Below are 25,188 nucleotides of genomic sequence, written 5' to 3'. Positions count from 1 at the left end.
GGTTTCCGTGATGTGCTGGGCTGTGTCCACAACTCTCTGCAGTTTCTTGCGGTCCCAGGAAGAGCAGTTACCATACCAAGCCATGATGCATCTTCATAGGGTGTTTCTGTGGTGCATCGATAAAAGTTGGTGAGTGTCAAAGGGGACATGCCAAATTTCTTTGGGCTCCTGAGGAAGTAGAGGCGCTGGTGAGCTTTCTTGGCTGTGGCGTCTACGTGGTTGGACCAGGACAGGCTATTGGTGATGTTCACTCCTAGAAACTTGAAGCTCTCAACCCTCTCGACCTCAGCACCGTTAATGTAGACAGGAGCATGTGCACCGCACCACTTCCTGAAGTCAATGACCAGCTCTTTTGTTTTGCTGATATTGAGGGAAACGTTGTTGTCATGACACCATGTCAATTGGCTCTCTGTCTCCTTCCTGTACTCTGACTCATCATTTTTTGAGTAGACTAGAAGGGCCAAATGGCCTACCACCTGCTCCGAATTCTTGTTCTTATGACTAAGGTTGCAATCTTCAACCCACGCTCTGATGTCTCATCCAGCTCCATTTTTTAAAATCCTTCCTTTGATCTCCATCTTCTCGTAGCAACCTTCGGGCAGGAGGTACAGAAGCCTGAAGTCCCCACACCACCAGGTTCAAGTACAGTTACTTCCCTTCAACTATTCAGTTCTTGAACCAATTGACACAACCTTAATCACTACAGTTTAGCAACACTATGACCATTTTGTTCACTTTGCACCAAAATGAACAATTTTTTGTTCTAAATGCATCCTTTCTTGTAAAAATTGTGCATAATTTATGTTTAATTTATGTTTTTCTTGTGAATGCTGCTCATCTGATGCTATGTGCCTGTGATGCTGCTGCAAGTAAATTTTTCATTGCATCTGTACACACGTGTCCTTGTGCATATAAACTCATGCTTGACTTTGAAACCCATGACCCGATTGCCAGACAAATCCCCACTCACTGCTCATGGTAATGTAGAGGTTAGCGTAACACTATTACAGCGCTAGTGACCCGGGTTCAATTCCGGCCGCTGTCTGTAAGGAGTTTGTATGTTCTGCCCGTGTCTGCATGGGTTTCCTCCAGGTGCTCCGGTTTCCTCCCACATGCCAAAGACATACAAGTTAGGAAGCTGTGGGGATGCTATGTTGGCACCGGAAGCGTGGCAACACTTGCGGGCTGTCCCAGAACACTCTATGCAAAAGGTGCATTTCACTGTGTGTTTTGATGTACATGTGACTAATAATGAAATCTGGTCTTATCTTATAAATAAGCTCTTAATCCCTGACGCAATGGTCAATTACCCTTCCCGATTCCTAAACAAAGTTGCTGACCCACAGCCCAAGCTCGGATCACAACTCCAGGCCCCTAACCCAATAACTCATCCCTGAGGGGTGTTGCAACACTTAAAGCAAATTCCTCTTTTCACCGGATACCTGACATTCTGCTGGTAAAATGAGGCCTGGTGCCAATATCTGGCCATGGTGAACATGAACATGCAGCCCTCAATGAAACCAGAGAGAGATACAGCACGGAAACAGACCATTCGGACTACCGAGTCTGCCCCAACTGCAAACCAAATAAAGCCACGGCATAATTGCTCCTCAAGATTCTTACATGAATAGTTACTACTGCAGTAGACAGAACAATTTGTCGTTAGTCTCGGGTGGAAGCGGAGCCTTAAACTATTCAGTCTGAATGATATTCAAAGTCCAAATGAACTGGAGAAAATCAAGCACTGCCTCAGGCATTTGACAATTACTTTTTTAACTTTAATTGAAAGAACAGTAACTGAAAGGTGATGTATCTGTCCAACAATAATAGTTCATGACCCAATATTGGAAATAGGCCGCACTGCTTGCATGTATCCTCTGCAATGCCCAAAGATCAAATAAGATCGTTCGATGCATACCAGCAGATAGAACTGTCTGACCGAATTCAACTTACTTTGACAGATTCGGTGCAAAACAATTCACCTTAAACAATTTGATTACTGAAACCTGCATATTTTAGATCGTTTCTTGACCTGGGGCTTTATTTTAGGTCGTCTAAATTGGTTAAAAGGTTTCTTAAAGTTCCCATTTCTGTATCGTTCCTTATTCATATCACAAACCATATTTCTGTATGAAATAGAAGAAGGTCAGAATCAGAATCAGAATCAGGTTTATTATCACTGATGTATGTGGTGAAATCTGTTGTTTTGTGGCAGCAGAACAATGCAAGACATAAAGATATAAAAATGACTATAAGTTATAGAGATAAATATAGTGCAAAAGAGGAATCACGAGGTAGTCATTTTGGCCCATTGAGTCTGTTCTGGCTCATAGATCATCCCAATCCCCATTCACTTTCCCTCTAAACTCTCCCACCTTCCTATCAACTCCTCCCGGATTCTACCACTCACCCATACACAGGGGGCAGTTAACAATGGTCAATTAACCAACCAACTTTCACGTCTTTGAGATATGGGAGGAAACCAGAGCACCCGGAGGAAACCCACGTGGTCACAGGGAGAACATGCAAACTCCACACAGTCAGCACCGGAGAAGGTTTGGACCCGGGTCACTGGAGCTGTGAGGCAGCAGCTTTGCTAGCTGGGCCACAGTGTGCCTTTCAATAGGTTGTAACCAGCTTGACTACAGATAGTGGTTGAGCACAATGAGAGCCCAAGACAATGAATTTGCTATAGACAACTGAAACTCAAAGTCAAAGTCAAGTTTATTGTCATATGCACAAGTACATGTGTGCACAGGTGCAATGAAAAACTTACTTACAGCAGCATCACAGGCACAGAGCATCAGATAAGTAGCATTCACAGCAGTATCTGGAGAGCAGTCTAGTTCTCCCGGTACCATGGCCAACATTTATCCTACACATAAAAGTGAGTTCTGATGAAGGATCCCAGATCTGAAACATTAACTGCTTCTCTTCCCACAGACGCTGCCTGACCCACTGAGTGTTCCCAGCCTCAGCAGTTTTTGGTTCATCTTTCATTTACCCCATGCTTCCACCTTATTGAAAGTCAATTAACTAGCAATTGTTTATTATTTTTGGGACCTTGCTACACGCAGATTGGCTGCTGGGTTTACCTGCACTCAGGGCTTGAACTTTTCATGTAGTACCGTTCATTCAGAAGAAAGAGGGACAGGAATCGATCGTCGAACTCCATGAGCCCGATCTGTCATTTGGTAACATTGTGGCTGATGTTGTCTTGGCTTCAAGACAAGATGGCACGGAAGTGTGGTGGTTAGCGTGACGCTTTCACAGTGCCAGCAATCGGGGTTCAATTCCCGTCACTGTCTGTAAGGAGTTTGTACATTCCCCCCGTGTCTGCGTGGGTTTCCTCCGGGTGCTCCGGTTTCCTCCTGCATTCCAAAGACGTACGTGTAGGGTAACATGGGTTTAAATGGGTAGTGCAGGCTCGATGGGCCGGAAGGGCCTGTTAAATAAAGTTTAAAAAAAAAGTTCAACTCCACTCCCTTCCTGCATCTTGTTGTTCCCTTAGTTCTGCCTCAGACTTGCATATATTCAAAGACTCATCCTCCAAAGCTCTCTGGGGCAGAGAGTTCCAAAGATTCAGGACCCCCGGAGCCAAGAAATTCCTTCTCAGCTCTGTTTTAAATGGGTGACATCATATTCTGAAACTACTCCCCCAGTAATGTGCCCACACAACAGGAACCTCGTCCCACCATCCATCCTGTGAAGTCTTCTCAGAATCTTACTTGTATCAATTAGATCACATCCCATTCTCTGAAACCCCAATGAACACACAACCAAACTGTGTTTGCAGATTGCAGATTGGGTGCCTTTCAATAGGTTGAAACCAGCTTGACTGCAAACAGTGGTTGGATGCAATGGGAGCCCAAGAGAATGAATTTGTTATCAACAACTGAAACTCTAAGTCAAAGTTAAATTGATTGTCATATGCACAAGACTGACTTGATGAATATATCGGAACTGGTTCAGTTGATTGATTCCTGGGAAAAATGGTAAGTGCAGCAAGTATTCAAGTTATTTTATTCTCAATCTTTTAAATTATTTGTTATTATTTTAAGGCTCGTATGCACAGGCGCAATGAAAAACTAGTGAGGCCCTGCTTGTGGGAGTCACTGTCAAAGGGCTTTAAAGTGTTTACAAATATAATCATGGATTTTAAAAACAGTTCAAATGAATTTGCAAAATTGAAAAACAAATAATTAAAAAGATTGAGAATAAAATAACTTGAATACTTGCTTGCACTTACCATTTTCCTGGGAATCAATCAACTGAATCAGTTCCGATACATTCATCAAAACATCCTTCAGGGGAAGTCATGTTTCACAAACTTGCTTGAGTTTTTTGAGGAGCTGATGAAGGTGATTGATGAGGGCAGGGCAGTGGGTGTTGTTGACATAGACTTTAATAAAGCATATGACAAGGTCCCTCATGGTAATCCAGAAGATTAAGTCACATAGGATCCACAGTGAATTGGTTGGTTGGATTCAAAATTGACTTGGTCACAGGAGACAGAGGGTAGTGTGGAGGTCGTTGTACATGTTGGTACAAACGTTATGGGTACTGTAGAGCGAGGGATCAGGTCCTGCAGAATGACTATACACTCTGTATGAACTCAATGTAACTGCACTTGTGATGAATTTACCTGTAAGATCGGTATGCAAGACAAGTTTTTCACTGTGCCTCGGTACAAGTGACAATAATAAACCAATACCAATAAAGAGTTAAGTAGAAGCAGGACCTCGGATAGTGATCTCCGGATTACTCACTGAGCTACGTGCTAGTGAGGTCAGAAGTAGAAAGATAGGCCAGATGAATGTATGGCTGAGGAGCTGGTGCAGGGGGCAGAGATTCAGGTTCTTGGATCAGTGGGATCTCTTCTGAGGTAGAGATGACCTGTACAAGAGGGATGGGTTACACTTAAACCACAGAGGGACCTATATCCTTGCAGGGTCATTTGCTAGTGCTACACGGGAGGTTTAACCTAGATTGGCGGGGGTGGGTGGGTGTGGAACTCTGAGCAGGAGCAACTCATGGGATAAAGCAGTAGCCAGTGAGAGCAAGCTGAGTAATCAGGGTAACCAGGGGCACAGTAAAGGGAGGGAAAAGAATACTCAGTTAAACTGCCTTATTTCAATGCACGAGGCTTAACAGGTAAAGCGGACAAACTCAGAGTGTGGATTAGCTCTGGGGACTGGGATGTTATAGAGATAACAGAAACCTTGCTGAGAGAAGGGCAGGACTGGCAGCTCAACGTTCCAGGATACAGATGCTACAGGTTTGACAGAGGTACAGGTAAGCGAGGAGGGGGTGTTGCCTTTTTGATAAGGGAGAACATAACAGCAGTACTTAGAGACAACATTCTTGGGGGATCATCCAGTGAGGCCATATGGGTAGAGCTTATACAAAAGAAGGGGAGGACCACTGCAATGGGGCTGTATTATAGACCCCACGATAGTCAGCGGGAACTTGAGGAGCAGGTGTGTAGAGAAATTGCTCATAGTTGTAAGAATAATAGGGTTGGATTAGTGGGAGACTTTAATCTCCCTGGTATTGACTGGACTACCCAGAGTGTTAAGGGCCTGGACGGGGTAGAATTTGTGAAATGTGTTCAAGAAAATTCCCTGAGTCAATATATAGAGGATCCTACTTGGGTGGGTGCACTACTGGACCTCCTCCTAGGGAATGAGGCAAGGCAGGTAACTGAAGTGGCAGTCAGGGAGCACTTTGGCTATAGTGATCATAATTGGTAGTGTAGCGATTAGCATGACACTATTACAGCGCCAGCGACCTAGGTTCAATTCCCACCGCTGTCTGTAAGGAGTTTGTACGTTCTCCCCGTGTCTGCGTGGGTTTCCTCCGGGTGCTCCGGTTTCCTCTCACATTCCAAAGACGTACAAGTTAGGAAGTTGTTGGCATGCTATGTTGGCACCGGAAGAGTGGTGACACTTACGGGCTGTCCCCAGCACATTCTCAGTATCGCAAAAAGACGCATTTCACTGTGTGTTTTGATGTACATGTGACTAATAAATAATCTTATTAAATTAAATTTTTTTAATTTTTAAATTTAAATTTTATTTACAGCGTGGTAACAGGCCTTTCTGGCCCAATGAGTCTGCACCGCCCATTTTAAAACCAAATTAACCTACCCGTACGTCTTTGCAATGTGGGAGGAAACCGGAGCACCCGGAGGAAACCCACGCAGACACGGGAGAATGTACAAACTCCTTACAGACAGCGACGGGAATCAAACCTCGATCGCTGGCGCTGTAATAGCGTCGCACTAACCGCTACGCTACCGTGCTGCCCTTATCTTACCTTAATTCTATTAGTTTTAAGATAGTGATGGAAAAGGATAGGACAGGTCCACAGGTTAGTGTCCTAAACTGCATCACGGCTAACTTTGGGGGAATTAGGCAGGAACCTCAAGAGGTTGATTGGATGAGCCTGTTTGAAGGGAAAAGAATGAAAGGCAAATAGGAGGCTTTTAAGAGTGCGATATCAAGAGTCCAGGGGCAGCATGTTCCTGTTAGGGTGAAGGGTAAACCTGGCAAGTTTAGGGAACTCTGGCTGATGAGAGATATTGAGAGTCTCATCAAGAAAAAGAAGGAAGCAATCATTGGGTTTAGGAGGTTGGGGACGAGTGAATCACTTGATGATTATAAAAAGATTAAGAATACACAAGAGGGGAATCAGGAGGGCAAAGAGAGGGTATGAGGTGGATCTGGCAGGTAAAGTTAAGGAAAATCCCAAGAGGTTCTATAGATATATTGAGAGTAAACAGGTGGCTAGGACAAGTCAAGGAACTACAGGACCATGAGTCAGACATCAGTGGTGGGGAAGTTACTGGAGGAAATTCTGAGGGACAGGATCTACCAGCACTTGGATAGACAGAGTCTGATTAGGAGTCAGCATGGCTTTGTGCATGGGAAGTCATGTTCGATGAATTGTTTAGAGTCGTTCTGAAGAGGTAAAAGGGTAGATGAGGGTAGGGCAGAGGATGTTGTCTCTTTGGACTTGACAAGGTCCCGCATGGTAGGCTGGTCTGGAAGGTTAGGTCCCATGGAATCCAGGGAGAGCTAGTTAGGTGGATTCAAACTTGGCTCGGAGGTAGGAAGCAGAGGGTGGTGGTTGAAGGTTGTTTCTCGGAATGGAGGCCGGTGACTAGTGGACAGGGGTCGGTGTTGGGACCCTTGTTATTTGTCATTTATAGAAATGATTTGGATGCAAATGCACAAGGTTTGATCAGCAAGTTTGTGAATGACATGAAATTAGGAGGTGTTGCTGATAGTGAAGCAGGTTACCGTAGATTACAGAGGGATCTTGATCAGTTAGGGAAGTAGCCTGCAGAGTGGCAAATGGGTTTCAATACAGGTAAGTGTGAGGTGATGCATTTTGGAAAGTTAAGCCAGCGTAGGACTTACACTATGAATGGTAGGGCACTAGACAGTGTAATGGAACAGAGGGACCCAGGAGTACAAGTGCTTAGTTTGTTGAAAGTGGCATCACAGGTAGACAGGGTGATGAAAAAGGTGTTTAGCACACTGGCCTTCATCAGTCAGGGCACTGAGTACAGGAGTTGGGACATTATGTTGCTGTTGTATAAGTCATTGGTGAAGCCGCACTTGGAGTACTGTGTACAGTTTTGGTCACCCTGTTATAGGAAAGATGTGGTTAAATTGGGAAGCATGCAACAAAGATTTAGGAGGATGTTGCCAGAACCAGAGGGCCTGAGTTATAGGGAGATGCTGGCCAAGCTAGGTCTTTATTTCTTGAAGCACAGGAGAATGAGGGGCAACCTTATAGATGTGTTTAAAATTATGAGAAGCATAGACAAAGTGAATGGTAACAGTCTTTTCCCCAGGATAGAGGATGCAGACAAGTAGGACTAGATTGGTGGGCACCAGGGTTGGCATGGACGAGTTGGACTGAAGGGACTGCTTCCACGTTGTATTACACTATGACTCAAAAATACCGGCCTCAGTAACTCCTGAATCTCAAGTAAGAATTAGCACATCAGTTATCATTTGAATGTTTATGCATTCCATGATAACAGCATTTGTACGGCATTTCAGAGTGAAAATGTCCCACTAAACTTTCATTTTTACTTTTCAACAGTCCAACCTTGTTCACTTTAAACTGGTAAATTGGTTTATTATTGTCACGTGTACTGAGGTACAGTGAAAAACTTTTGTTCTGCATCACGTCCCTACAGATTATTCCAACAGTGCATTGAGGTAGTACAAGGGAAAAGCAATAACAGAATGCAGAATTAAAGTGTTACAGTTACAGAGAAAGTGCAGTGCAGGTAGACAATAAGGTGCAAGGCCATAACAAGGTAGATTGTGAGGTCAAGAGTCTTTCTTATCGTAGTAGGGGACCGTTCAATAGTCATATAGCAGTAGGATAGAAGCTGTCCTTGAGCTTGGTGGTACGTACTTTTAGGCTTTTGTTTTCTTTTACCTGATGGGAAAGGGGAGAAGAAAGAATGTCCAGGATATGAGGGTCCCTTGATTATGTTGACTGCTTTTCTTTCCAGTCTTGAAAGCTCCAATTAAGTAAAGGTAACTGCAGAGGCATGAGAGACGAGCTGGCCAAAGTTGATTGGAAGGGGACCCTAGCAGGGATGCCGGTAGAGCAGCAATGGCAGGAGTTTCTGGGAGTAATTTGGTGGACGCAGGATCCGTTCATCCTAAAGAAGAAGAAGAAGCATCCTAAAGGGATGATGAGGCAACTGTGGCTGACAAGGGAAGTCAAAGACAGCATAAAAGCAAAAGAGAAGGTAATTTCGCAAAAATTAGTGGGAAGCTAGAGGATTGGGAAACTTTTAAAAACCAACAGAAGGCAACTAAAAAAGCAATAAAGGAAGAAAAGATGAAATATGAAGGTAAGCTAGCCAATAATATAAAAGAGGATACCAAAAGTTTTTTCAGATATATAAAGAGTGAAAGAGAGGCAAGAGTGGAGATCGGACCCTTTGGAAATGACGCTGGAGAGGTAATAATGGGGAACAAAGAAATGGCGGATGAACTGAATAAGTATTTTGTGTCAGTCTTCACTGTGGATGACGCCAGCAACATGCCAGAAATTTGAGAGAGTCGGGGGCAGAGTGAGTGTGCTTGCTATTACTGAGGAGAAGTGCTTGGGAGACTGAAAGGTCTGAAGGTGGATAAGTCACCTGGACCAGATGGACAACACCCCAGGGTTCTGAAAGAGGTAGCTGAAGAGATTGTGGAGGCATTAGTAGTGAACTTTCAAGAATCACGAGATTCAGGAATGTTTCTGAAGGACTGGAAAATCACAAATATCACTCCACTCTTTAAGAAGGGAGGGAGGCAAAAGATAGGAAATTCTAGGCCAGTTAGCCTGACTTTAGTGGTTTGTAAGATGTTATAGAGTCCATTATTAAGTATGAGGTTTCGGGGTGCTTGGAAGCACATGATAAAATAGGCCGAAGTCAGCATGGTTTCCTTAAGGGGAGATCTTGCCTGACAAATCTGTTGGAATTCTTTGAGGAAATAACAGGCAGGATAGACAAAGGAGAGTCAGTGGATGTTGTTTATTTGGATTTTCAGAAGGTGCCGCACATGAGGCTGCTAAACATAATAGGAGCCCATGGTATTACAGGAAAGGTACTAGCAAGGGTAGAAGATTGGATGACTGGCAGAAGGCAAAGAGTGGGAATAAAGGGGCCTTTTCTGATTGGCTGCCAGTGACTAGTGATGTTCCACAGGGGTCGGTGTTGTGTCCACTACTTTTCACGTTATATGTTAATGATCTGGATGACAGAATTGATGGCTTTGCGGCCAAGTTTGCAGATGTTACAAAGAAAGGTGGAGGGGCAGCTAGTGTTGAGGAAGCAGGGAGTCTGCAGAAGGACTTGGACAGGTTGGGAGAATGGGCAAAGAAGTGGCAGATGGAACACAGCGTAGGGAAGTGTACGGGCATGCACTTTGGTAGAAGGAATAAAGGCGTAGACTTTTCTAAACAGGGAACAAATTCAGAAATCGGAGGTGCAGAGGGACTTGGGAGTCCTAGTGCAGGATCCCTAAAGGTTAACTTGCAAGTTGAGTCGGTAGTAAGGAAGGCAAATGCAATGTTAGTATTCATTTCAATATAAAAACCAGGATGTAATGCTGAGGCTTTATAAGGCATTAGTCAGACCACATTTGGAGTATTGTGAGCAGTTTTGGGCCCCGTATCTAAGGAAGGATATGCTGACATTGGAGAGGGTCCAGAGGAGGTTTATGAGAATGATCCCGGGAATGAAAGGGTTAACGTTTGAGGAGCGTTTGGTGGCTCTGGGCCTTTACTCGCTGGAGTTTAGAAGCATGAGGGAGGATCTCATTGAAACTTACCGAATATTAAAAGGCCTGGACAGAGTGGGCGGGGAGAAGATGTTTCCAGTAGCGGAAAAGTCTAGGACCAGAGGGCACAGCCTCAGATACGAAGGACGTCCCTTTAGACCAGAGATGAGGAGGAATTTCTCTAGCCAGAGGGTGGTGAATCTGTGGAATTCATTGCCAGAGACCGCTGTGGAGGTCAAGTCATTGGGTATATTTAAAGCGGAGGTTGATAGTTTCTTGATTAGTAAGAAGGTCAAAGGTTACAGGGAGAAGGTAGGAGAATGGGGTTGAGAGGAAAAAATAAATTAGCCATGATAGAATGGTGGAGCAGACACGATGGGCCAAATGGCCTAATTCTGTTCCTTTGTCTTATGGTCTAATTAAGTCACTTGGAGACCTCTGAGAGAAGCATAAGGCAAAAATGACTTGCAGTTTCAGTTGTCGGAAATGGCTGCACAGTGGTAGAGCGAGAAGAGCTGCTGCCTCACAGCTCCAGCAACCCGGGTTCAACCTTGACCTTTGGTTCGGACTGGGTTGAGTTTGCACATTCTCCCTCTGATGACGTGAGTTTCCTCCAGGTGTCCTGATTTCTTCCCACATCCCAAAGACACGTGGTGGTAGGTTGATTGGCCACTATAAATTGTCCCTGGTAAGAATAAAAGCGGAGTTAGCAAAGGATTAGTATTGATAAGTGTTTACTATCTGGTGTGGACTCAACGGATTGAAGGGTCTGTTTCCATACTGTCAGTTGCAAAGAAAATTGAGTTCTCACAATGTAAGTTGTCAAACAAATCTTTGTAGCATCTCACTGAGAGAATATGCAGCTCACAGATGACCAGAACGGGTCTATGGAGATATTCCAGTAGGTCTTTTAATTCCAGCGAAGCTCTGCTGATAACTAGATCTTCAGCTGTGATTACATTACGTGATGCAAATTTTCAACTTGCAAAATGGTAGAAAAATCAAAAAAGATTGTCTCCAAGTATAATGAAAAAGGCGAATTTGAACAGATTTCAAAATCCATGTCAGCATTATCAGAATTCATATGGCAGCTGACAACTCAATTGAAAATACGAAGGAAGCAAAATGATTTGCAAAATACATTTAAAATCTCAGAGGTATATTTTCCAGATGTAACTGTATGGTGCGAAAATTGCTTCCATTTCAATTCTTCAGTACACTAGAGATCTGACTGGCGCTAACCAAACCAACCGCTCTTTAATAAGGCCCTAAGACAAAGTTGCGGTCATTGTGAATCCCAGAATAGACTCTCCTGCAATAGGCCAGACCCATTCAATCTCTTAAAGGTTACCAGCACTCGCATTCCCAGGTCTATGCCCTCCTTCTCGGATGTCCTGGAGTCCTTGGACTTCTTCTCAGTCATATGATTTCCAGGAAAGGGGAATTGATTTGCAAGCGAAGTTATTGCCCAGAACATGGAACTGTTCCGCTTGACTTCATATCATGGGAACTGAAGATACAAACAGTACTTCCATAGAACCATAGAACCATAGAACAGTACAGCACAATACAGGCCCTTTGGCCCACAATGTTGTGCCGACCTTTAAACCTCGCCTGACTATCTAACCTCTTTTTCCCACATATCCCACTATTTTAAATTCCTCCAAATGTTTTTCTAGCAATCTCTTGAATTTGACCAATGTACCTGCCTCCACCACCAGCTCAGGCCGTGCATTTCATGCCCCAACCACTCTCTGGGTAAAAAACCTTCCTCTGATATCTCCCTTGAATTTCCCACCCATTACTTTAAAGCCATGCCCTCTTGTATTGAGCATTGGTGCCCTGGGAAAGAGGCACTGGCTGTCTACTCTATCTATTCCTCTCAATATTTTGTACACCTCTATCATGTCTCCTCTCATCCTCCTTCTCTCCAAAGAGTAAAGACCCAGCTCCCTTAGTCTCTCCTCATAATGCATACTCTCTAATCCAGGCAGCATCCTGGTAAATCTCCTCTGCACCCTTTCCAACGCTTCCATATCCTTCCTATAATGAGGCGACCAGAACTGGACACAGTACTCTAAGTGTGGTCTAACCAGAGTTTTGTAGAGCTGCATCATTACCTCGCGGCTCTTAAACTTGATCCCACGACTTATGAATGCTAACATCCCATACGCTTTCTTAACTACCCTATCCACCTGATAGGCAACTTTCAGGGATCTGTGGATATGAAACCCCAGATCCCTCTGCTCCTCCACACTGCCCAGAATCCTGCCATTAATTTTGTACTCCACCTTGGAGTTTGTCCTTCCAAAGTGTACCACCTCACACTTCTCTGGATTGAACTCCATCTGCCGCTTCTCAGCCCAACTCTTCATCCTATCAATGTCCCTCTGCAATCTTCGACAATTCTCCACTCTATCCACAACACCACCAACCTTTGTATTGTCTGCAAACTCGCCAACCCATCCTTCTACCCCCTCATCCAAGTCATTAATAAAAATCATGAAAAGCAGAGGTCCCAGAACCGATCCTTGTGGGACACCACTAGTCACAACCCTCCAATCCGAATGCACTCCCTCCACCACAACCCTCTGCTTTCTACAGGCAAGCCAATTCTGAATCCACACGGCCAAGCTTCCCTGGATCCCAAGCCATCTGACCTTCTGAAGAAGCCTAACATTTGGAAACTTGTCTAATGCCTTACTAAAATTCATGTAGACCACATCTACTGCACTACCCTCATCAATCAGCCTGGTCAGCTCCTCTATCAGGCTTGTGAGACATGATCTGCCCTTCACAAAGCCATGCTGGCTGTCCCTGATCAGACCATGATTCTCTAAATACTTGTAGATCCCATCTCTAAGAATCCTTTCCAACAGCTTGCCCACTACAGATGTAAGGCTCACTGGTCTATAATTCCCTGGACTATCCCTACTACCTTTTTTGAATAAGGGGATAACATTTGCCACCCTCCAATCCTCCGGTACCATCCCCGTGGACAACAACTCAAAGATCCTAGCCAACGGCTCAGCAATCTCCTCCCTCGCCTTGAGGAGCAGCCTGGGGAATATTCTGTCAGGCCCTGGGGACTTATCTGTCCTAATATTTTCTAACAACTCCAACACATCCTCTCTCTTGATATCAACATGCTCGAGAACATTAACCTTACCAACACTGTCCTCAGCGTCATCGAGGCCCATCTCCTTGGTGAATACTGAAGTGAAGTATTCATTGATGACTTCACCCACTTCCACAGCTTCCAGGGACATCTTCCTACCTTCATCTCTAATCGGTCCTACCTTTACTCTCGTCATCCTTCTATTCTTCACATAAGGGAAAAATGCCTTGGGATTTTCCTTAACCCTACTCGCCAAGGCCTTTTCATGTCCCTTCTCACTCTTCTCAGCCTCTTCTTAAGTTCCTTCCTTGCTACCCTATATTCCTCAAGAGCCCTATCTGATCCTTGCTGCCTATACCTTATGTATGCTGCCTTCTTCCTCCTAACTAGATGTTCCACCTCTCTTGTCACCCATGGTTCCTTCACCCTGCCATTCTTTCTCTGCCTCACCAGGACAAATTTATCCCTAACATCCTGCAAGAGATCCCTGAACAACAACCACATCTCCATAGTCCCTTCAAAGATTTACACTCGCAAGTTCTAGCCTTATAGCCTCATAATTTGCCCTTCCCCAATTAAATATCTTCCTGTCCCCTTTGCTCTTATCCTTGTCTATGACAATGCTAAAGGTTAGGGAGCAGTGGTCACTGTCCCCCAAATGCTCACCCACTGAGAGATCTGTCACCTGACCCAGTTCATAACCTAATACTAGATCTAATATGGCATTCCCTCTAGTCGGCCTGTCAACATACTGTGACAAGAATCTGTCCTGAACACACTTAACAAACTCTGCCCCGTCTAAGCCTTTGGTACTAAGCAGGTGCCAATCAATATTTGGGAAGTTGACGTCTCCCATGATAACAATGTTATTTTTGTACCTTTCCAAAATCTGCCTCCCAATCTGCTCCTCAGTATCTTTGCTGCTACCAGAGGGCCTATGGAATACTTCCAGCAGAGTAACTACTCCTTTCTTGTTCCTAACCTCCATCCATACTGACTCTAGAGAGGATCCTGCTACATTAGCCACCCTTTCTGCAGCTGTAACCGTGTCCCTGACCAGTAACGCCACCCCTCCTCCTCTTCTCCCCCCTCCCTATCCCTTTTAAAACACTGAAATCCGGGAATATTCAGTATCCATTCCTGCCCTGATGACAGCCAAGTCTCTGAAAGAGCCACAATATCATAGTTCCATGTTTTTATTCAAGCTCTTGGTTCATCACCCTTATTCCCGATACTTCTTGCATTTAAGTCAATGGACTTTAGCCCATCCACCTCACTACTTTTATACCCTATACTCTGCTTCTCCTTCCTCAAAGTCTCTCTGTATGTTAGATCTGACTTTACTCCATGCACTTCTTCGACTGACCTATCCCTTGGGTTCCCATCCCCCTTGCAAACTAGTTTAAACCCTCCCGAACCACACTAGCAAACCTGCCTGCAAGGATATTGGTCCCCCTTGAGTTCAGGTGTAACCCATCCACTCTGTACAGGTCCCACTTTCCCCAGAAGAGATCCCAATGATACAAAAATCTAAAACTTTGCCCCCTGCACCAACCCCTCAGCTACGCATTCATCTGCCATCTCCTCCTATTCACTATCTCGTGGCACTGGCAGCAATCCTGAGATTGCTACCCTTGAGGTCCTGTTCTTCAGCCTTCTGCCTAGCTCCTTAGACCCACTTTTCAGGACCTCATCCCCCTTCCTACCTATGTCGTTGGTACCAACATGTACCACGACTTCTGGCTACTTTTCCTCCCGCTCAAGAATGCTGTGGACCCGATCAGAGACATCCTGGATCCTGGCACCTGGGACCAATTAATTCTCGCTGCAAATTACATGAATCACTTTCATTCCACATTATTGGTACATATTATTGATTCGAAGCACATCATTATATGATCGGACACCTAAGTGTTCAGTTCAGCTGTGACCTGAAGCCTCTTTCCATCTGGTAACTCTGCTCTACTGGTTGGTAGGTTAATTGGCCAGTGCAAGTTGCCCCTTGTGTGTAGGTAAGTTGCAGAATCTGAGGGAATTGATGGATGAGTTGGGCAGAAAGCCCTGTTTCCATGCTGTATAGTTCTACGACTCTCTGACTCTATGAACGTAGGATGCACGTGTATCGGATTAGTGCAAATGGGTGCAGGATGGTCACTTCAGGGTCAGTGGGTCAAAAGACCTGTTTCTGTGTTCTCTGTCTCCAGGACTCTACCTCCCATAAGTCAGAAACTTTCCTATTTGGATGGACTTCTTGTAGTTATAGATTTTGTGAGGAAAGTGAGACCAACAAAGATACAGACCGGTGCTACCAACACACATTTGGCACTATGTCACCTGGACTCAAATGTGCGGGGACTCGACCTGAAATGTTGATTGTCCATTTCCGTCTATAGATGCTGTTGAGGTCCTCAGTGCTCTGTGTGTTGCTGTTTAACCTACCATCCAAAACGCTTTTGGGTGTGAACATGCAAAATCCACACAGACAGCATTGGAGGTAGGGATTGAACCTGGGTCGCTGGAGCTGTGAGGCATTAGCTCTACCAGCTGCACCACCAGACAGATATACTTGGAAGTCACATGTCTGACTTAAACAGATTGGTTTCAGTTTTGCCCACGTCTCATGATGCACAGGATTCAGTCAGGCAGTCCGAAGAGGAGGGAGCCAACACTCACTTCGGCCTTGCCATTCCATATTCCTGACATTCCTTCCTTTTGCCCTCAAGCACCTGGACAAGAATAAGGATCACCATGTGGGTGCCCACTGCCTGAGCTGTGCATGTTAGAAACCTCACGGTCCAATTGATGGATTACCCTGAATTGTTCAACAGTCAGTTCATGTAAAGCCAGAAATGGAGCAGATTTTATGTTTGACTGGTGAAATAGATTTCAAGTTAGGTAATATTCTTTTACTGCTAAATCGAAGTATATCTGTGAAGTGGTTTAAAGCCTGCATTAAAACTACTTAATTTCCAACGGTTCAGGAGACCATGGACAATCGGTCAGAGTGTGGTATGGAAAACTGCAGGAGGTGCAACACTCGTCCTTTCACCTCCACCCACCATCCAGGGGCCCAGTCTTTCCACGTCCAGCAGAGATCCACTTGTGCTGCCACCAATCCGGTGCACTGCACTCGGTGTTTCCCCTACACTGCAGAAAACAAACTGGACGATTGTGGAGCAGAAGCGGTCAGTCTGCAGAAGTGACCTGATCTCTCTGTTGCCTGCCACTGTAACACCCCATCCCACACCCACACTAACCTACCTGCCTGTGGCCTCTTGTGCTGTTACAACTTGAGGAACAGCACCTCATCTTCCCTCTGGGGATGTTGCTGCTTTCTGCAATTGATATTGAATTTTCCAACTTTACATAACTTTTTCATTCTTTTGGTCTCACGGTCATAGATTCATAGTCATAGAGTAATGCAGCATGGAAACAGGGCCTTTGGCCCAACTCGTCCATGCTGACCATGGTGTCCACCAAACTAGTCCCATTTGCCCACATTTGGCCCTTATCCCTCTAAACCCCTCCTATCCACATACTTAACCAAATGTCTTTTAAATGTTTTTATTGTATCCTCATTAATCTTTTCTGCACTCTTTTCAATTGAATGATGCTTTTCCTATAACAGGGCGACCAAAACTATACACAAAATTCCATGTACAGTGTCACAGACATCTTGTATAACTGTAACATAGCGACTCACCTCCTATACTAAATGCCCTGACTAATGAAGGCCAGCATGCCAAGTGCTGCCTTCATCACCCTGTCTACCATCACCAGCAGCGGAAAGAGAGCAGAGAGTCACCTGACCCGGTAAGTTTTAGTTTCTCTCGCCATTTTGCTTGGAGTTTGTTTCACCCCCAGCAGACGCCAGTGCACAGGCGTGGGAAGCGGCAGGAATTGAATTGATTGAAATTGAGGAGAAAAAGCTAGCAAATGCAGCACCTGTTAGTACAGCTCAGGCTCTCGTGAACAGCTTGGATTTTGTGACTACAATAAGGACCAGGAAAGCCGTAACTTCTGAAACACTTCCGACTGTACGTTTGACAAGGTTCGCTTAAGTGTGGAAATGGTTTTCCATATTGAAGGATGCAAAAGAACTTGAAAAAAAGACTGAAATTTGCAGTTAACCTGGTAGATAGCTGGGAGTATGGAGGAATAGCACTGCAGTGAGGTGGTTAGCATAACGTGACTCGGGTTCAATTCCGGCCGGGGTCTGTAAGGAGTTTGTACGTTCTCCCCGTGTCTGCATGGGTTTCCTCCGGGTTCTCCGGTTTCCTCCCACATTCCAAAAAGACGTACGGGTTAGGAAGTTGTGAGCATGCTATGTTGGCGCCAGAAACGTGGCGACACTTGCGGGCTGCCCCTAGAACACTCTACGCAAAAGATGTATTTCACTGTGTGTTTTGATGTACAATAAAAGAAGATTATTATTATTATATGTGTAATTGTTAAGTACCTCAAACGATGCATTCATTTTCTCAGTACATTTTAGATCATTTTAACCTGCTCAACACTTTATACTGCAGTTTTTCTATCTGAATCGTAATCAATTGTAATGCTTTGTGCTTGATTGAGAATTAAATGAGTCATCTACCCTGTACAGGACTCACTCCTGAAATAAAGCAAACACTCAACTTGATTGTGTAGAATGTTTTTTAAAGACTACATTTCTTGCATAAGATGCTCAAGGTCTGAGTCCTCTTATAGGTAAATTAACAACTCCTCCTTTTCAGAGGATGATTTGCTGCATTAACAACAAAAATCTACATTTAATGGTGACATTGAAAATCAACCCAAGGCTCTCCACTAAAGCAGAATGCTCTTCTTTAGCAAGAAGGACTTCCTTCCACAATTGTTTTTGTGGGTTTGGAGGTGACTGAAAGAGTCAATGGGGTTAATCACAGACTGTTCCACAGTGTGTCTTTCGGGGTTGTCAGTTTGAGATGGTGGGCCTTTTCTGCCACTTACACTGGGCTTCTTTGCTCCTGATACATGGACCTAAGCTGCTCAATGTCACACTGAATGCTTCTTCTTCACTTTATGTAGATATGGGCTACAGATTCCCAGGAGGGATGTTGCATTTCTTCAGAGGGTTTTGGACACATTCAGGGCCTTTGTACACTCAAGGATTCTACCCTTCAGATGAGATTTTAACCCAAGTTGTGGTCTGCTCTTAGATGGGTGGAAAAAAGCAGGGGAACTGTCCCTGGAAACATTGCCCATTTCATCATTTAAACAACAAAACAAAAGTAGATCCATTATTATTTGGTCCTTCTGGAAGTCTGCAATATCGATGCTTCACATCCAAGTTACGTATTGGGTGGGAACTGTCTCGGAATGTCCTGAGTTTATAAAAACTGCGATAGAAATGTAATCTATTTCTTTCTTAAACATACTTCACGGGAGGGTTATCAGATGAAACCCTCACCAATATGAAGGGGGAGAAATTAAGAAAGGTGACCAATATTTAGTCAGAGGTTGGTTTTAAGGTAGGCAGTCTACTGGCATTAAGAATGATGCTTGTCCAACACCATTTGCTTTCAGTTCAGTAATGACAGAAATCAAGTTAATTTTCTAGAACAAGGACTGATCAGAATTCATATTTTCTTGTAATGAAGTGACTGGAACTGTCCACAATATTCATTCTTAATTAGTGTTGTGGCATGACATCCCCGCTTCAATGTTCTGTGCCCTGATTAATAGAGCAAAGCATTGTTCCCGTTTTATTAACCATCTTACTGACCTGTTCTGTTAACTAAGGATTCGTCGACAGATATCAAAGATGAAAATCAAAAGAAAAATTTGATCATGGTGGAAATCTGAATAAAAACAGAAAATGCCAGAAACACTCAGCAGGTCAGGCAGCATTGTGGAGAGAGAAATAAAGTTAATGTTTCAGGTCTAGGACTCTTTGTCGGTTCTTGCCTGAACATTAGCTCTTGTTTCTCTTTCCACAGATGCTACCTTACCTGGTGAAGGTTTCCAGATTTTCCTGTGAAATATTCCAAGGTTCCTTGGTACATCCACACCAATCTACATCCTCTTAATTATTTGACACCTTCTCAAAAGCATCGCCTCTGGATTGAACTCCATTTTCTGCTCAAATATATCTTCAGCAGTCTGAAGTATTCCTTCTCTCTGGCCATTTTTTGCATTCTCTACAACCTTCTTTATCATAGATCCTGACATGAAACTCTAAATTGTTCACATGTAAAGGTAGGGGTCAGGGGTTCTCCTGGTCTAGAATATAGAACAGTACTGAACAGGTACAGGCCCTTTGCTCCACCATGCCTGTGCTTAACATGAGGCCAATCTAACTAATCCCATCTGCCTGCACATGGTCTGTATCCCTCCATTCCCTGCCTGTTCATGTGTCTGTTTAAATGCGTCTTAAATGTTGTTACCTTAAATGTATTCCTTCTCGTACTTGACATTGCTACCCTGGCAAAAAGACTCTGACTCTCAATCCTATCTGTGCCTCTCATAATTTTATAAACTTCTGTCAGGTCAATCCTCAACTTCTGATGCTCCAGAGAAAACAATCCAAGTTTGTCCAAACTCCTGTTACATCGAATGCTTTCCAAAGCAGGTAACGTCCTGGTGAACCTCTTCTGCACCCTCTGCAAAGCCTCCACATCCTTCCTGTGATGCAGCAACCAGAACCGCATACAATACAGCAAATGCGGCCCAAACAAAGCTTTGTACAGCTGCAACATGACTTGGCGACTTTTATACTCAGTGCACTGTATAATGAAGGCAAGCATGCCATGCACCTTTTTTTACCACCCTATTTAACTGTGTGGCCATTTTTAGAGAGCAATGCACTTGCACCCCAACATCTGTGGGATCCTTGGCTGAGATATATGCATCGTTGTTAGCGATGGGTGAAGTGCCAGAAGACTTGAGGGTGGCTAATATTGTGCCTTTATTTAAGAACGGCTGCAGAGAATAACCTGGGAACTTTAGACCAGTAAGCCGAACATCTCTGGCAGGAAAGTTACTAGAGGGGATTCTGAGGGATAAGATATAAAAGCATTTGGAAAGACAGGGTTTGAATAGGGATAGTCAGCATAGCTTTATCCATTGGAGATCAAAACCATAGAACCATAGAACCATACAGCACAAAACAGGCCCTTCGGCCGTCCATCAAACCACCCTCACACTATCTAACCCTTTCCTCCCGCATATCCCTCTTATCTCACATTCCTCCATATGCCTATCCAACAAACTCTGGAACCTGTCCAATGTACCTGCCTCCACCACCACCCCAGGCAGCGCATTCCACGCATCAACCACTCTCTGGGTGAAAAACCTCCCCCTGACATCACCCCTGAACCTCCCACCCATAACCTTAAAGCCATGCCCCCTTGTCTTGAGCATTGGTGCCCTGGGAAGGAGGCGCTGAATGTCTATCTATTCCTCTCAATATTTTATATACCTCTATCATGTCTCCCCTCATCCTCCTCCTTTCCAGTGAATAAAGCCCTAGCACCTTAAGCCTCTCTTCATATTCCATACACTCCAATCCAGGCAGCATCCTGCTAAATCTCCTCTGCACCCTCTCCAACGCGTACACATCCTTCCTATAATGAAGCGACCAGAACTGAACACAGTACTCCAAGTGTGGCCTAACTAGAGTTTTGTAAAGCTGCATCATCACTTCGCGGCTCTTAAACTCAATCTCACGATTTATGAAAGCCAACATCCCATTGGCCTTCTTAACTGCTCTATCCACCTGTGAGGCAACTTTCAGTGAACTGTGAATATGAACCCCCAGATCCCTCTGCTCCTCCACACTGCCAAGTACCTTGCCATTTACCCTGTACTCTGCCCTGGAGTTTGTCCTTCCAAAGTGTACCACCTCACACTTCTCCGGATTGAACTCCATCTGCCACTTGTCAGCCCAGCTCTGCGTCCTATCAATATCCCTCTGTAAGCTCCGACAGACCTCCACACTATCCACAACACCGCCGATCTTAGTGTCGTCTGCAAACTTACTAACCCAGCCTTCCACCCCCTCATCTAAGTCATTCATAAATATCACAAAAAGTAGAGGTCCCAGAACCGATCCCTGCGGGACACCACTAGTCACTGCCCTCCAATCTGAGGGCACTTCTTCCACCACAACCCTCTGCTTTCTACATGCAAGCCAATTCCTAATCCACATAGCCAAGCTTCCCTGGATCCCTTGGCCTCTGACCTTCTGAAGAAGCCTACAATGAGGAACCTTTTCAAACGCCTTACTAAAATCCGTATAGACCACATCCACCGCACTACCCTCATCAATCTTCCTCGTCACCTCCTCAAAGAACTCTATCAGGCTTGTGAGGCAAGATCTTCCCTTCACAAAGCCATGCTGGCTGTCCCTATTCAGTCCATGATTCTCGAGGTGTTCATAGATCCTATCCCTTAGAATCCTTTCTAACAGCTTACCCACCACAGACGTGAGACTCACCGGCCTATAATTCCCTGGACTATCTCTGCTACCTTTTTTGAACAAGGGGACAACATTCGTCACCCTCCAATCCTCCGGCACCATCCCCGTGGACAACGAGGCCTCAAAGATCCTTACCAACGGTTCAACAATCTCCTCCCTCGCCTCTCGAAGCAGCCTGGGGAAAATCCCGTCGGGCCCCGGAGATTTATCCGTCTTAATATTATTTAACAACTTCAACACATCCTCTCTCTTGATATCTACAACCTTGAGAACATTACTCTTACCAGCACTCCCTTCCGCGTCATCAAGACCCCTCTCCTCGGTGAATACTGAAGAGAAGTATTCATTGAGAACTTCTCCCACTTCCGCCGCCTCCAGGCACATTCTCCCACCTTTGTCTTTAATCGGACCTACCTTTACCCTAGTCATCCTCCTACCCTTCACGTACTTGAAAAAGGCCTTGGGATTTTTCTTAACCCTACTAGCCAACTCCTTTTCATGTCCCCTTCTAGTTCTCCTCAGCCCTTTCTTAAGTTCCTTCCTTGCTACTCTATATTCCTCATGGGCCCTGTCTGAACCTTGCTGCTTATACCTTACGTATGTTACCTTCTTCTCCCTACCTTGTCGTTCCACCTCTCGGGTCACCCACGGTTCCTTCACCCTGCCATTCCTCCTCTGCCTCACCGGGACATATTTATCCCTAACATCCTGCATAAGATCCCTGAACATCAACCACATCTCCATGGTATATTTCCCTTCAAAAAGGACATCCCAATTTACACTCCCAAGTTCTCTCCTTATAGTCTTATAGTTCGCCCTTCCCCAATTAAAACTCCTCTTATCCTCTCTGCACCTGTCCCTGTCCATGACAATTTTAAAGGTTATGGAGCAATGGTCACTGTCCCCCAAATGCTCACCCACCAATAGATCCTTCACCTGTCCCGGTTCATTTCCTAAAACTAGATCTAACATGGCATTCCCTCTAGTCGGCCTGTCGACATACTGCGACAGGAATCCCTCCTGGACACATTTAACAAATTCCGTCCCATCTAAACCTTTGGCACTAAGCAGGTGCCAGTCTATATTTGGGAAGTTGAAGTCTCCCATTATAACAACCCTGTTATTTTTGCTTCTCTCCAAACACTGCCTGCCAATCTGCTCCTCTATATCTCTACCGCTACCGGGGGACTTATAGAATACTCCTAGTAGAGTAACTGCTCCTTTCTTGTTCCTTAATTCCACCCATATGGACTCTAGAGATGATCCTTCTACAACATCCATCCTTTCCACAGCCGTAACAGTGTCCCTGACCAGTATCGCCACCCCTCCTCCTCTTCTCCCCCCTTCCCTATCCCTCTTATAACACCGAAAACCAGGAATATTCAATATCCACTCCTGCCCTGACGTCAGCCACGTCTCAGTAATAGCTACGATATCATAGTCCCCCATACTTATCCAAGCCCTCAGTTCATCCCCCTTATTCCTGACACTTCTTGCCTTTAAGTAAACACACTTCAGTCCATCTACCTTACTACTTCTATAGCCTGTATTCTGTTTCTCCTTCCTCAATGCCTCTCTATCTGTTTGATCTAACTTTTCCCCATCCCCTTCTTCCTCTGACCTACTCCTCCAGTTCCCTTCCCCCTCACAAACTAGTTTAAACCCTCCCGAACCACCCTAGCAAACCTAGCCACAAGGATATTGGCCCCCTTCTGGTTTGGTGTAACCCGTCCTCTCTGTACAGGTCCCACCTTCCCGAGAAGAGATCCCAATGATCCAGAAATCTGAAACCCTCCCTCCTGCACCAACTTCTCAGCCACGCATTTATCTGCCACCTCCTCCTGTTCCTGCCTTCACTATCACGTGGCACTGGCAACAATCCTGAGATTGCTACCCTTGAGGTCCTGTTCCTCAATCTTCTGCCTAGCTCCCTGAACTCACTCTTCAGGACCTCATCCCCCTTCCTACCTATGTCGTTGGTGCCAACATGGACCACGACTTCTGGCTGCTCTGCCTCCCGCTCAAGAATCCTGTGGACCTGATCAGTGACATCCCGGACCCTGGCACCTGGAGGCAACATACCATCCGGGATTCATGCTCACTGCCACAGAACCTCCTATCTGTTTCCCTGACTATCGAGTCCCCTATCACTACTGCATGTCTCTTTCCCACCCTTCCCTTCTGAGCAGCAGGACCAATCCCAGTGCCAGAGACCTGGTAACTGCAGCTAGGCCCCTGCAGGTCATCCCCCTCAACAGCTTCCAAGGTAGAAAACTTGTTGCTGAGGGGAACAGCCTCCGGGGTTCCGTGCTCTGTCTGCCTGACTGATTTTTTTTTCTTCCTCTTCCTTCCCCTGACAGTCACCATTCTATCTGCATCCTGAACCTCAGATGTACCTGTTCTAAAGCTGGTGACTGTCACCTGATGGACCGTGTCTACATAACTCTCTCCTTCCCTTATGCTGCGCAGTGTTTGTAGCTGCAACTCCAGCTTATCATGTTTGAGCCGAAGTTCCTCCAGCCTCAAGCACTTACTGCAGATGTGGCCATCTTGGACCGCAGCAAGGTCCACGAGTTCCCACATCAAACAGCTGCAGCATATGACCATGTCCTCCATCTGACTACCCTTCTTTTTTCCCGAGTTAGTCTCACCTACAAATCTATAATAGACAACAAACCTTACCTCTACCTACTTACCAGCTACTTACCCTCCTTGCCCCTTCACGCCGAAGCCCCTCGAGCCAAAGCCCGACCACTCTGCTCCCTCTCACTCAGCTGCCCGCTCCGACGCTGACCGATCATATCTCACGAATTTGATTGAGTTTTTTGAAGAAGTAACCAAAACAGTCGAGGAGGGCAGGGTGAGAGACATGGTCTCTACGGACTTCAGTAAGGCCTTTGATAAGGTTCAGCATGGTAGGCTGCAATGGAAAGTTAGATCACATGGGTTCCAGGGAGAGCTAGTTAATTGGATGCAAAATTACTCTGATGGTAGGAAGCATAAGGTGATGGTGGAAAGTTGTTTTACAGACTGGAGGCCCGTGACTAGTGGTGTTCCCCAGGGCTCAGTTCTAGGCCCATTGCTACTTGTCATCTATATCAGTGATTTAGATGAGAATGTACAAGGCATGTTTAGTAAATGTGCAGATGACACTAAAATAGGTGGTATCATTGACAGTGAGGATGGTCATCAGGATTTACTGAGGAGTCTTGATCAACTGGGTAAGTGGGCTGAGAAATGGCAAATGGAGTTCAATTCGGAGAATTGCGAGGTGTTACATTTTGGGAAGACAAACCAAGGTAGGACTTTCACAGTGAATGGTC

The sequence above is a fragment of the Pristis pectinata genome, chromosome 2, assembly GCF_009764475.1.
Source record: "Pristis pectinata isolate sPriPec2 chromosome 2, sPriPec2.1.pri, whole genome shotgun sequence".
Classification (NCBI taxonomy): Eukaryota; Metazoa; Chordata; class Chondrichthyes; order Rhinopristiformes; family Pristidae; genus Pristis; species Pristis pectinata.
The sequence above is the reverse complement of the archived record's forward strand: the minus strand, read 5'-3'. Positions refer to the sequence as shown.